The sequence below is a fragment of the Musca domestica genome, unplaced genomic scaffold (assembly GCF_030504385.1).
Source record: "Musca domestica strain aabys unplaced genomic scaffold, Musca_domestica.polishedcontigs.V.1.1 1, whole genome shotgun sequence".
Taxonomy (NCBI): domain Eukaryota; kingdom Metazoa; phylum Arthropoda; class Insecta; order Diptera; family Muscidae; genus Musca; species Musca domestica.
Window position 1 is genome coordinate 36,135,116 of NW_026712114.1, and position 13,346 is coordinate 36,148,461.

Sequence of the window (13,346 nt, forward strand, 5' to 3'; positions counted from 1 at the left end):
TTTTCCCTCTGCCATCCTCCCTTGTAAGCTACGTTCCCCCAGCCCATTTCCCCCGAAATTACAAAATTATTTCCATCATCTAACCACCTTTGTTCAGTTGCTCCCGTTTTCTTGTTGTCTGCAAAACATCCAGTTCAAAAATTTCAAAATTATTCCTAAGTTTTTTTTCGGAATGGTTAATATAATTTGCATTTTGTAGCAGGAAAAGCAATTATGACATTTTTGCGCTCTCTCGACCATTCTCCCCCACCATGTTCTGTCAATTAACATTAGAATCAAAAATTCAAGGCAAATGAAAGAGCTTATTATGTATATTTTTGTTTTCTCTATTATTTACGTGTAATTGTATTTAGTGGTTTTTGTACGGACAGAACACACTTGTATTTAATTTAAATTAATTTAACATTTGGTATTTTGGCAGGCACTTAGTGTCTTTGTTAAAATCTTTGTTTGTGCCATCGTCAGAACAAATATCAGGAAAAAAAAAACGGTGCGCAATGGCGGCGGTAATGGTGTGGCGGCGTATTGCTGTTGACAATTCGCTGATCGAAATCATCACCAAATTCACAAATGCTTTCTTCTTCGTTTCACTCTCTAAATGTTAATTAAACAGATAATTATGAACTTGACAGTGGTACACAATGAACAAACAATGAAATGGACCTTGTCGATGCGACAAGGATTGTGGCAATATCAGGGTTAATGATTTTGGGAGGAAATTTTCGAACTATTTCTTTCAATGCTAAGGTGGTAATTAAATATAAAAAATACAAAGAAAATTGGGAAACATATTTTTTGCCATCTATTTATTAGTTTTTATTTGAAGTTTACTTTTAGTTCAGAAAAAATAAAAAAATACTACAAAATATTAATCTTCGCGAATATTTATAAATAAATAGTGTCAGGAATCATAAAAAAAACAATTAAATGATAATTTTACTTCATTTTGGTCCTTTGGAGGCTTTTGGACGACACGTTATGTTATGAGCTGTCTAAATTCCTCTTAAAATCCAATACCAGTTTTCTTCTAAATTTTTCAATTCAATTAACTTTTCATTAGATATTTTTGATTCGAAATAAATCTCTTGATTTATTTTGTGTGTCCAAAATATTAATAAAATATTTCCTTTAAATGCATCTCATTAAGACATCCATTAGCAAAGGAGTTGGGCAGGGATGTTGAATCACAACCCAATTAGCGGTTTTAATGAAACCATTGCGTTTCTAAAAACGATGTCATAAGCGATAATTAACTTTTTTAAGCTGTGTATTGTGGTTGGGGGGGCGAAGAAGAAGAATAAGATACAAGATGACATCTTAAAATTGAAAAATTATGACAACAACGCAGCGGCAGCACAATACAAAGTTGTTAATTACCTAAATATTTGAAAACAAAAGATTTTCTACACTCACTTAGCCGTGCTGGCAAAAATGTCAAACAAGCTTAATTTAGAATTGTCTATTCTTCAGAAAAGGGCAACAAAAAAGCTCTTCAGGAGGACTTATATTGATGGTAGATACTGGTCCTTTTGTGACTAAGACAAAAATAACAATTTTTTTATACCCTCCACCATAGTATGGAGGGTATATTAAGTTTGTTATTCCGTTCGTAAAACCTCGAAATATACATTTAGACCCCACAAAGTATATATATTCTTGATCAGCATAAAATTCTAGGTCGATTTAGCGATTTCCGTCCGCTTATCCGTCTGTTGAAATCACTCTAGCTTCCAAAGGAAATGAAATAGATTGATAAACTTTTACACAAATGTATATTATGTAGGACTTTTGGTATTGAAAATGGGCCATGTAGGTCCACGTTTTGGTATAGCCCTCATATAACGGTACCTCCCAATGTTCGGTATTTTGATGATTTTAGCGATATTATTCACCGGAATTGTTTCAAATTTGCCAAATTCATTCCAAATGGTGGAGGGTATTCAAAATTCGGTTCAGCCGAACCTACAGCTTTTTTACTTGTTAAAAACAAATTTAATAAAAATAGAGAACCCCAAATATCTTTGTATCTTTCTCATGCAAATACCAAATACCAAATAATGGGGTTACTTTGCAGCAGCCTAACCCTCATGTTACGCGAAATAGTAGTTACATTAAAGTTATGCTAAATTTTCCCATGCCATATACTTTATCTTTCCAACTACTGAAAATAAACAAACAACCTTTTAATATTTAAGTAATCCATGTCACAGGTAAAGATGGTTTAAAATTCACCATCAACAGCACATTATTTATATAATCTTCACAATTAAATGGAAATGGAGGAAATCAAGATTTATTATCAATCCATATCAGTTCGACATCATTTATGCTTAGCTCAGAAATGCTCTGTTTCGAACAAGGGAGAGTACTCCTGCGAGTTAAAAAAGAAATCGAGTATTCTATATTTTTTATTCCACTCGAATAAGAGGGAGCGAGAGAGAGAGAGTAAGCTAGCTTTGCTCTCTTTCGTGTAAGAGAAAAATTAGCTCAAAATCGATTGTATTGTAGTCTTGATCATTGCCATGCCGAGTTCGATTCTACTTCGAGCCTAAAGTTCCGAATTTTGGCGAAAGTTATATGAAGTGGTTGACGTATTCTCGGAACGAAGAGTCAGATGAAAGTCTAAATATTTTCCCATCTTTCGAAACGAATCCGAACTTGGAAGTAATATGGTGCGGATTTTTAGATTTGGATTTCCGAATTTCTCATCGTTTTCGGGAGTAAAGTCCTATATATTTATGAAATGTTGTTGTTGTATATTGTTGACCTGTTATATTTATTTTACTTATTTGGTTAATAGCTTGGCTTAAGGTCATTAAAAAACTATGTTTTTATTTTTGAATTTTTCCTTTTTTATTCATCCAATATTTCGATTTCCTCCGGAAATCATCTTCAGGGATCTGTTTTACAAAAAACACAAATTACAAACTGATTTTAACAATATATAACACAATAAATAACATACATTTTTAAAGTAAAAAGCTCGTCTATTGAGTTTAAATGAAAATTAAAATTAAATTATGAAATTTTAGAAATTTTTTGGGCAGACTTGCGGACTTCAAGTTCGGCCCAAATTCAAAAATTCTCGCGAGTCGACTATTAATAATTCTTATTCTCAATGAATTAGAACAGAAAAAAAAACATCTCAAAGAGAGAGAGAAAGACGCTTAACCACACAAGCAGATGAGAAACGACTTAACAACAATAGAAAAAATTCTTTAGATAATTTGCACAGAATTATAACAAATGTTGGTTAGAAGACGTCGGGCGTCCTACATTTTGAGCATGTTTCACCCTCGAGGAAAAAACTAGCACATTTGAGTTCTCATCAAATGTAAGTATCTAAAATTTGGCAGGATGATTCGCATTGAAAAAGAATTTTTGCATTTATGTTTTGGAGCCAAACCTATTAAATGTGCCTCTCGATAATTCAAGATATCAACCACTACTTAAAAAAGCCTAACATTTAGGACTTTCATTAAATATATTTTCCGCTCAAAAAATGGTCGATACAGGTCCAGGTTTCATATAGCCCATAAATATATCTACTTTTTTCTGAACTTGATATCCTTTTTTACCTTTAATGAGTTATTCAACTCTTAAATACTTTCTGGGTAGAGACCGCTGCTTAGGTATTCTTTATATAGAAGACCGCTTCAAAGGCTGCTATCTACATAGGACCACTTTCTGCCTAAAGGAGATCTTTGAAAAGCTTTCTATTTATAGAAGACTTCTTGAAGGGTTTTTGTCCATAGAAGACTTCTTCAAGTTTTTTGTCCTTAGAGACACATAAAGGTATTCCACCGACTTCATAAAAGGTCTTATTTAATAGATAACCTCTATTAAGCCGTCTGTTTAGAGAAGATCACTTCAAGGTCTTCTGTCTGTAGAAGATTGTTTCAAGTTTTTATGACGAGTTTTAGACGACGCCTTTTGTATATGATCTGGAAGAGCTCTTAGGTGTCTTAAGAAAATATCTTATCTTTATTTAGAAGATGCTTCATAAATGTCGTCTTCTGTAGAAGATGACTTGAAGATTTCCTGACTTCTGGAAACCTCTTAGGAGTATTTTTTCTATAAAAAGTCACTAAAAAGTGTTTGTATATATTACCCCTTTATAAGCATTGGAGACCTTTTAATTTGGCAGAAATCTGGTGTAGATCGAAGAAGTTTAAAGTAAACATTTTTATCCTACGCCTTCGACCTGTACAACTTCGTCAATTTATAGATCTTTAAAAAGTCTTCATGGAACACTTGAAAAATGTACTCTACCCATAAAGTACCTTAAAAAGGCCTTCTATATATGGAAGGAAGGAGGAAGAACTTATGCAGGGTTGAAGGTATTGAACTCCATAAATGTCTTTGAAGCATAGAGGACCAAGAAGTTTTATCTATCTAAAAAGACTTCTAAAAGTAACACTATCAATAAATCTTTAAAAGTTATTTAAAAGATCTCCAAAAGTCTTCCTTGCATTGAACCCTTTCTTGCAGCTTAAAAATAATACTAATTGTGCAGTGATAAGTTAAAACACTTAAATTACAACAAACTGCATAATAATTCCATTACCCGTAACCTGTTGCATTTAATAGCATTTAACGGAAATTGTAGCTGCCGCAGCATAATAAAGGAAAGTACAAAAGAAACCAATGGAAAAAAATTTAGCACGTTTTACAATGACATTTTCTTTTGTTTCTCATTCTCTATGCGAAGATACTTGAAATGGGCGTTTCAATGGGATAATATATTAGAATGGAAAATCCCAAGCAATGGAGAAGAAATTAAAATTTACTTGGTTTTTCTAGCATTATTTTCCTCTAAGTACTTTTTTCCCTGCATTCGCCAACAAAAAGGGCATAAATAATGGCCTAGAATAGAACAGAAAATGTGGGTTGAAATGTTACTAGGAAAAAAACGTCCAACTAATTCAGTCACCGCCATATGTGGTCGACACAGAGTGAAAATGTTGTCGTACATTGACTCAAGGGATTTGTGTTTCTCTCTCGTCTTCTTTGCTCTTCGTCATTTTGCAAGCAATTAAACCAATTTCCGTTAGAACTTAACACCGCTGCCCGCCCCTATGGTGTTGCTGTGGGTTTAATTAAATAAATCGTTTACAGTGGATTTGTTTTTACACAAATGAGAATTTTATTGTGGATTATTAGCAAGCTTAAGCGTGGCAAGACACCTACATACTATACAATGCAAACTAAAAGTAATTAGTTTCATGCTGAGATTGCCAAGTGAAGGATGGGGTTGGATTTAGTTTTAGAATGAATAGAATATTGCATTTTCTGCAATTTTTGTAACTTCTAATTAACACATTTAAAAAGCCATGCATTATCCTTCATCGCTTTGAAATTAGAAGTCGAAATGACGCAGTCAATTCTCTGTGAAAATATGTTAGTTTAATCAAATGGTTGATTCTGATGAGTTCGTCGTCTGAAACTATCAATCGGTTTTTTGACAGATAAACACTCAGGATCCAAATATATTTTAGACCTCGGAGATTCGCTCTCTCCTTGAATTCGACTTCTCGGAGAACAAGTGGGGGAAAAATCACTCTAAATCGAGAAGATTTTACTCAAGCCGAGTACACTAGTTATTCTCCCCACTTTTCAAATCTAACCATAATTTGTCAAGCAGGAGTTACTTCTGGGGAGCGCTCCCACACAACACAAAAGAGAAGAGAGAAAAATTCTTATGAAACTCGCACTCCCACTCGCGAGCAACTTGCGCTTCTGAGTAAAAACGAGCAAATATGTACTCTGAATACAGGGTGAGGTGAAAAAACTGCAACCAGCTTCAGACTGCTGTCATTTCTAAGCCACTCGACACCTGTTAAAATTATTCCAGTGACAGCTCATTATATTGTTTACAAGCGTGTAAAAGCATTTTGGTGAGAATTTTGCAGGAAAAAAGTTATTCGTGATGGAATTCAAGCGTGAGAGTGTGATTTCTTTATATTTGGCTGGAAACCCACAAGTGGCTATCGTTAGAGCACTCCAGCATTTAAATAAGAATAAATCTTTTGTGTCTCCTACCATCGCTCGTTACCGTGATACTGGTAGCGTAGCCCGTCGTCAATGAAGTGGACCGAAAAATGGCTCGTGAGCTGAACATATTGCAATATTCCATTCGCAAATATTGAAAAATGAGCTCGGAGTAAAGCCATTGAAGTTCCAAAAATTGGAAGAACTTACACACACTTACAACAGAAAGAAAATAGACTCAAAAGAGCTAAAGAGTTGCTTCATTTGGCCGAAAGTGGTGAACTGTCGAATTTGGTTCTCTCCGAAGAAAAACCATTCGTTGTCCAGAAGTTTGCAAACAAACAAAATGATCGTGTTTACTTGCCAAAGAGGTCAGCTGAAAATGTGAACCTTCTGTTGGCCACCAGAACTCAAGCGCCGGCCGTGGTGATGGTGTGCGCCGCCATAACAGGCGATGGTCGCTGTCCGCTCGTATTAATCGACCGAATATTATGGCGAAAATATTCTGGAGGGTGTATTAAAGCCTTGGGCACGCAAACATTTTGGCCGCAGAACTTGGACATTCCAACAGGACTCAGGACTATCGCACTCATCACGCACCACCCAAGAATGGTTGCAAAATGAGGTTCCTCGCTTCATTTCCAGCGCACAATGGCCACAAAAATCCCGGATACGAATCCGTTGGAGTACTTTGAAAAGCAAGGTTGGCACTAAAAAATACCAAAGTGTCGATCACCTCAAGCAAGCGCTTCGTCGGGAATGGTCCAAAATAGCGCAGAGCAACATTCGGGCAGCGTGTGACGGTTTCATTGGCCGTTTGAAGGCCATAATTCGTGCCAAAGGTGACCAATTCGTACAAATCCAAACTTATTCTCAAAATTTCATGCTATTTCCGACATTTTTTGCTTTCATTCAATAACATTTAAAAAAAAGTGTAAAAAAATATGGCGTTTGACTTTGTTGCAATTTTTTATCTCACCCTGTAAATGTCACAAATTTGATATAGAGCTGACTGCAGCTGGGTTTATAAAGATGGTACTATAATTGTTCGAGGAGAACTAAATGATACTAAATTGGCTATTGGATGAAGGGATAGATGGAATCCCGAATTTTGATATTGAGGTCTTTGTTGGTGTCTGGTGGTGGTTTTGAAAATGAGTACTATAATTGTAAGAAAAGTACTAAATGGTGCTATATTTTGATCACTGCTGTTGTCTTGGATGAAGAGATGTTGATTGCTTTCGGTATGTGTACTAAATGTTACAAAATTAGGTATTGAGAGAGGGATTGAGCTGGAATTCTGAAATTTGGGGTCTAGCATATACATATGGAGTTGTTGAAATAATTTTGGACATAAAAAATGGATGTGGGGAAGTTAGGTTTTAATTGCCAAATTTGTCACATTTATTTAGATTCAAGAAATATAATTTCCAAAAATCATAATTTATTCATTCTTTTTCCGATATCTATATTACAGCAAATGGCAGTATCAATTTTTAAGACATTACTTCCGGAAATGAAACGCCTTCAAATACCACCAAATTCCAGGAATACGTTTTTACAAATATGTCACAAAAGCAATTATGTTCATACAAATCACACATACACCTAGACATTGCTCAGTATTTACATACATAAATTTAATTTCAAATCAGACCTTGGACAATAATCAAAAGCAATGATTGCAATGAATCATTATTGGGGTGGAGGAGGCAGGCGGTGCTCATTAATGAAGAAACAAAATTTACGGGGCTTATTTAATGCTTTCATCCGGCGGGCAGGCAGGCAGTTAACTTGTTCGTTGTTCGCTCACTTATTGATAAAGAAAAAAAAAGACTATTAAATGTTAGCAATAACGCAATTTAAATGTGCCATAACAATTGAGCGATTACAAGTCGAAAAAGCCAACTTCACCAATAAAAATATTCCCATAAATTACACTATGAGCCCTGCGACCTAACTACATGTTTGCTTAGATACATTGCGCGGAAAATATTCAATGAAACGTAAAAAAGGGAAAACACACACACACATACCAAAAATGACATCAACAATATTTTACATAAAATACGTTTATGGTACGAATAGAGAAAAATTAAAATTCGTAATGATAAGACAACCACAAAACTAGAAACCACAAAAACCAATATCGAATAGGTAAATGTGAATGATCAAACATAAACATTGAGCGATTGTGGCCTATCATTGAACGTTTGTTCGTATATACACCGCTGAACTAGGAGAGCGTCACCAATGTTTGAGAGAATCTTTTATCGTAGAAAAGCTTAATCTTATTGAATTTAATAGCAAAGGTATCACTGAAAATAAAGTTGGCATAGCAAATTAAATTGAGGTACTGCTAACGGAATGGGAAAGTTAATTTAACATTCCTATTATGGTAAAGGGTATAAAAATTTGAAAATTGCGGTAAAGTAGCTCAAACTGGGCGGTAAATCCAAAATCCTAAAAGCATGGAAATAAAAAATGAAATTTCAAAATATATTAAATATACAGGGTGATATGAAAAAGTGCAACCAACTTCAGACTGATGTTATTACAAAGCCTCTAGTCTGACAGCTGTTAAAATTATTCCAGTGACAGCTCATTATATTGTTTACAAGTGTATAAAAGCATTTTGGTGAGAATTTTCCAGAAAACAAGTTAATCGTGATGGAATTCAAGCGTGATGGTGTGATTTGGCTGGAAAACCACAAGTGGCTATCGTTAGAGCACTCCAGCATTTAAATGTGAATAAATCTTTTGTGTCTCGTACCATCGCTCGTTACCGTGATACTGATAGAGTAGACCGACGTCAAGGAAGTGGACGGAAGAAAACAGCAACATCAGCAGAAATGGTTCGAAAAGTAAAGAAGCGACTTCATCGAAACCCTCGTCGAAGTGGCCGAAAAATGGCTCGTGTGCTTAACATACCGCAATATTCCATTCAGCGAATATTGAAAAATGAGCTCAGGGTAAAGCCATTGAAATTCCAAAAAGTTCAAGAACTTACACCGCAGAACTTGCACAGAAAGAAAATAGACTCAAAAGAGCTAAAGGGTTGCTTTGCTTGGCCAAAAGCAAAACATTCCTTGCCCAGCAGTTTGTAAACAAACAAAATGATCGTGTTTACTTGCCAAAGAGGTCAGCTGAAAATGTGCACCTTCGATTGGCCACCAGATCTCAAGCGCCGGTCGTGGGCCGCCATAACAGCCAATGGTCGCTCTCCGCTCGTATTAGTCGACTGTGGTATCAGATTAAATGTCGAATATTATTGCGAAAATATTCTGGAGGGTGTATTAAAGCCTTGGACACATTTTGGCCGCAGACCTTACACATTTCAACTGGACTCAGCACCATCGCACTAAGCACGCGCCACCCAAGAGTGGTTACAAAATGAGGTTCCTCGCTTTATTTCTAGCGCAAAATCTCCGGATACCAATCCGCTGGACGATGGTGTCTGGAGTATTTTGAAAAGCAAGGTTGGCACTAAAAATACCAAAGTGTCGATAACCTCATGCAAGCGCTTCACCGGGAACGAGCTAAATTCCCGAGAGCAACATTCGGGCAGTGTGTGACGGTTTCATTGGCCGTTTGAAGGCCATAATTCGTGCCAAAGGTGACCAATTCGAACAAATCTAAACTCTTTCTAAAATTTGATGCTATTTCGGACACTTTTCACTTTCATTCAATAAAATTTTTTTAAAAAAATGTAAAAATTATAGCGTTTGACTTTGTTGCAGTTTTTTATCTCACCCTGTAAAATGTTATCCTTGAAATAAAATATCAAAATATAGGCAATCAGCTAAAGGCTATTAGTTACATTTTATTTCCAATTACACATTTCCAAAGTTTAAATAATCTCTATATTTTCCATTTATATTACATTCATAAAATATGCCCACTGTTTTTGGTTGCAAAACTTTATCCATCCATCCATAGGTTATAATTTATTTTGATTTTTATTGTTAATTTAAATTGCAAAAATAATTACTACATGTGAATAAAAACAAATTACTATCTCAACACAAAATTGATTGTTTCAAAGCTCTATACTAAATTGCATAATTTCAAACTCCAATAGATATGGAAATTAATCAATTGGGTGTTTACGGCAGCAGGTTTTTGTATACGAAAAAAAAGAGTTATTCAAACAAAACCGCAGACATCGTGAATATAAAGAAAAGGCCCCACTATAATTTATGTATAAAGAAAGCTTAAGAAAAAATTAAAATAAATAAATGAAACACCGCACAGATTAATAGCAGTGAGTATAAAAACAAATTGAAAACCGCACGCATTCACCGCCACTATTTGTGACATAATACAACTTTTTCGCATGCTTAATAAAATGGTATACGACGAAGCTGTAGCAACATGTAGCAAAAATTGAATCGAAATTACTCATGATGATGTCGACGATGACGTTATATTGAAGCAATTTAAAGTGGCTGTTTCATGTCATCGATGATATCAAGTAAATATTGCTTTGAGGCTGTTAAACAACATGTTAACATGTACATAACAGCAGGATGTTGGTGTAGAAATGTTAACACAAAACAGGATATTTGTTTGTAACGAAGAAAAAACGGGAAAAAGAGGTAAAAAAGCCTTCACAATTTGGAAATTTTCTAAAAATGAAATCAGTTAAAGATTCTGTTAAAATCTTAAAAATACCAAACATAGCCGTTATATTGGGGTCTATACGAAGACGTGGACCTGCATGGGCAACTTTTGTCATAGATCAATACAATATTCAAATACGAAACTTAACATGTAAAAAAGCTGTAAGTACGGCGGCCCGAACTTTTAATACCTTCCACCATTTGGAATGAATTTGGTAATTTTCAAAAATAAGATCGGTCAAAAATTCTGTTAAAATCTTAAAAATACCGAATGTAGCCATTATATTATAGTCTACGGTGGACCTGCATAGGCAACTTTTGTCATACGCCATTACAATATTCAAATGCGAAACTTGAAAAAAGAATCGGTGAAAAATATAGATAAAATCATCAAAGTACCAAATATCGGGAGGCGCCGTTATATGGGGGCTATACGAAGACGTGGACCTGCACAGACAATTTTTTCTCATAGGCAGCAGTATCCATTTCGAACTTCAAATATCAATTTTGAAACAATTGGTTGAGGGTATATAAAAAGACTACAAAAACGATAACTGGGTAAACTTCCACTCTATTTTTAATTTTTTTTTTTTACTGCCAGATTCAAGTATTAAAAATACTTTTTGTATTTTTTATGAAGGTTTAAGCATTGAAATATGAAACAAAAGAGAAAATATAATAACCTCAACTTTAGTAGAACCTTCAACATTTTAATTATTTCCACCATAATCAAGACTCTCACTTTTACTACCCATTGGAAGGAACCGCAAAACGGGTTTACTTTCCAAAGAAACATTTGTAGAAAAAAAAGTAAAAATGTCATTACAGTTTACCACAAACCTTGTTTTTAAAAGGGGAAAATTATGAGTCTTATTAAATTAAAGTTACCCTGGAAAAAGCTTCAGCATTTCTATATACACTATTTGTATGGAAAAATTATGGCAGAATTAAAGAAGGAATTATGGTAGAAGAAAAAAGTATTCGCGATGGAATTCAAGCCTGATAGTGTGATTTATTTATATTTGGCTGGAAAACCACAAATGACTTTCGTTAGAGCACTCCAGCATTTGAATGTGAATAAATCTTTTGTACCATCGCTCGTTACCGCGATGCTTGTAGCGTAGGCCGACGTCAAGGAAGTGGACGGAAGAAAACAGCAACATCAGCAGAAATGCTTCAAAAAGTAAAGAAGCGACTTGATCGAAACACGCATCGTAGTGGCAAAAAATGGCTCTTGAGCTGAACATATCCCAATATTCCATTCGGCAAATATTGAAAAATGAGCCATTGAAGTTCCAAAAAGTGCAAGAACTTACACCGCAACAGAAAGAAAATGGACTCAAAAGAGTTAGAGAGCTTCGCTTGGCCGAAAGTGGTGAACTGCCGAATTTGGTTTTCTTCGATGAGAAAACATTCGTTGTCCAGCAGTTTGTAATCAAACAAAATGATCGTATTTACTTGCCAAAGAGGTCAGCTGAAAATGTGCACCTTGGGTTGACCACCAGAACTAAAACGCCGGCCATGGTAATGGTGTGAGCCCCCATAACAACCGATGGTCGCTAGCCGCTCGTATTAATCGACCGTGGCATCAGAATAAATGCCGAATATTACAGCGAAAATATTCTGGTGGGTTATTTAAGTATTTGGTACGCAAACATTTTGGCCGCAGACCTTAAAAATTACAACAGGACTCAGCACTCGCCACCCAAGAATGGCAATAAAATAAGCTACATTTCCAGCTCACAATGGGCACCAAAATCTCCGAATACCAATCCGTTGGACTTTTGTGCCTGGAGTATTTTGGAAAGCAAGGATGGTACTAAAAAATACCAAAGTGTCCAGCACCTCAAGCAAGCGCTTCGCCGGGAATGGGCCAAAATACCGCAACATTCGGGCAGCGTGTGACGGTTTCATTGGCCGTTTGAAGGCCATAATTCGTGCCAAAGGTGATCAATTCGACCAAATCTATACTTATTTTAAAATTTGATGCTATTTCCGACATTTCTTGCTTTCATTCAATAAGGTAAAAAAATAATAAAAATTATAGTGTTTGACTTTGTTACAGTTTTTTATCTCACCCTGTATATATAAAGTCTAACGTTATCTTCTTATTTCCACAGGCATACACATTTCAAGGAGCTCTCTGTATTCCCGCAATAAACTTAAGAATAACCTTGTGCGAAAAATCTTATAAAATTGTGTGGTTCATATAAATCTGGGTAAATTTTACTGTTTTGGGTACAAAAATTTGATTAGAACTGCGAAAGTAGCACGACTGTGAAATACCTGCCGATAATTTTAATCTAAATAACATTGTTTTTTATCTCTCACTTTTCCAACCCTCAATTTGTCAGGTAGATTTCTAAAATGTATGTATCTTCTTCATTTATTTCTACAATCACGTTCTGTGCACATCCCACAACTTCCTTTCATTACAAATTATAATTCCAACTGTGTTTTGTTTACGCACACCCGAATATAGCAATACCCAAACAACAACAAAAATGTAAAAACCTTATCTCCCACCCGGTATTCTTCATTGACACAACAATAACAGAGAAAGAGAGAGAGAGGAACGTGAGAGAAAAGTAACAGTGGTAACAAAAGCAATAATAAATATACACACTGACACACAATATGAAACCATAAACATCAACCCCATCGTGGTCGTCGTCATCATCTTCATCGATGTTATGTTTTTATCCGGCAATTCTCATGACAACTTCTCTATCT

The 13,346-nt window shown here is 35.2% G+C and overlaps 1 protein-coding gene across 13 annotated transcripts in view; it reads right to left on the reverse strand.

Annotated features, from left to right (window-relative positions):
- LOC101894270 (tropomodulin) overlaps positions 1-13,346 on the reverse strand; it is a 359,112-nt gene that overhangs the window by 64,710 nt on the left and 281,056 nt on the right. The window lies entirely within an intron of this gene.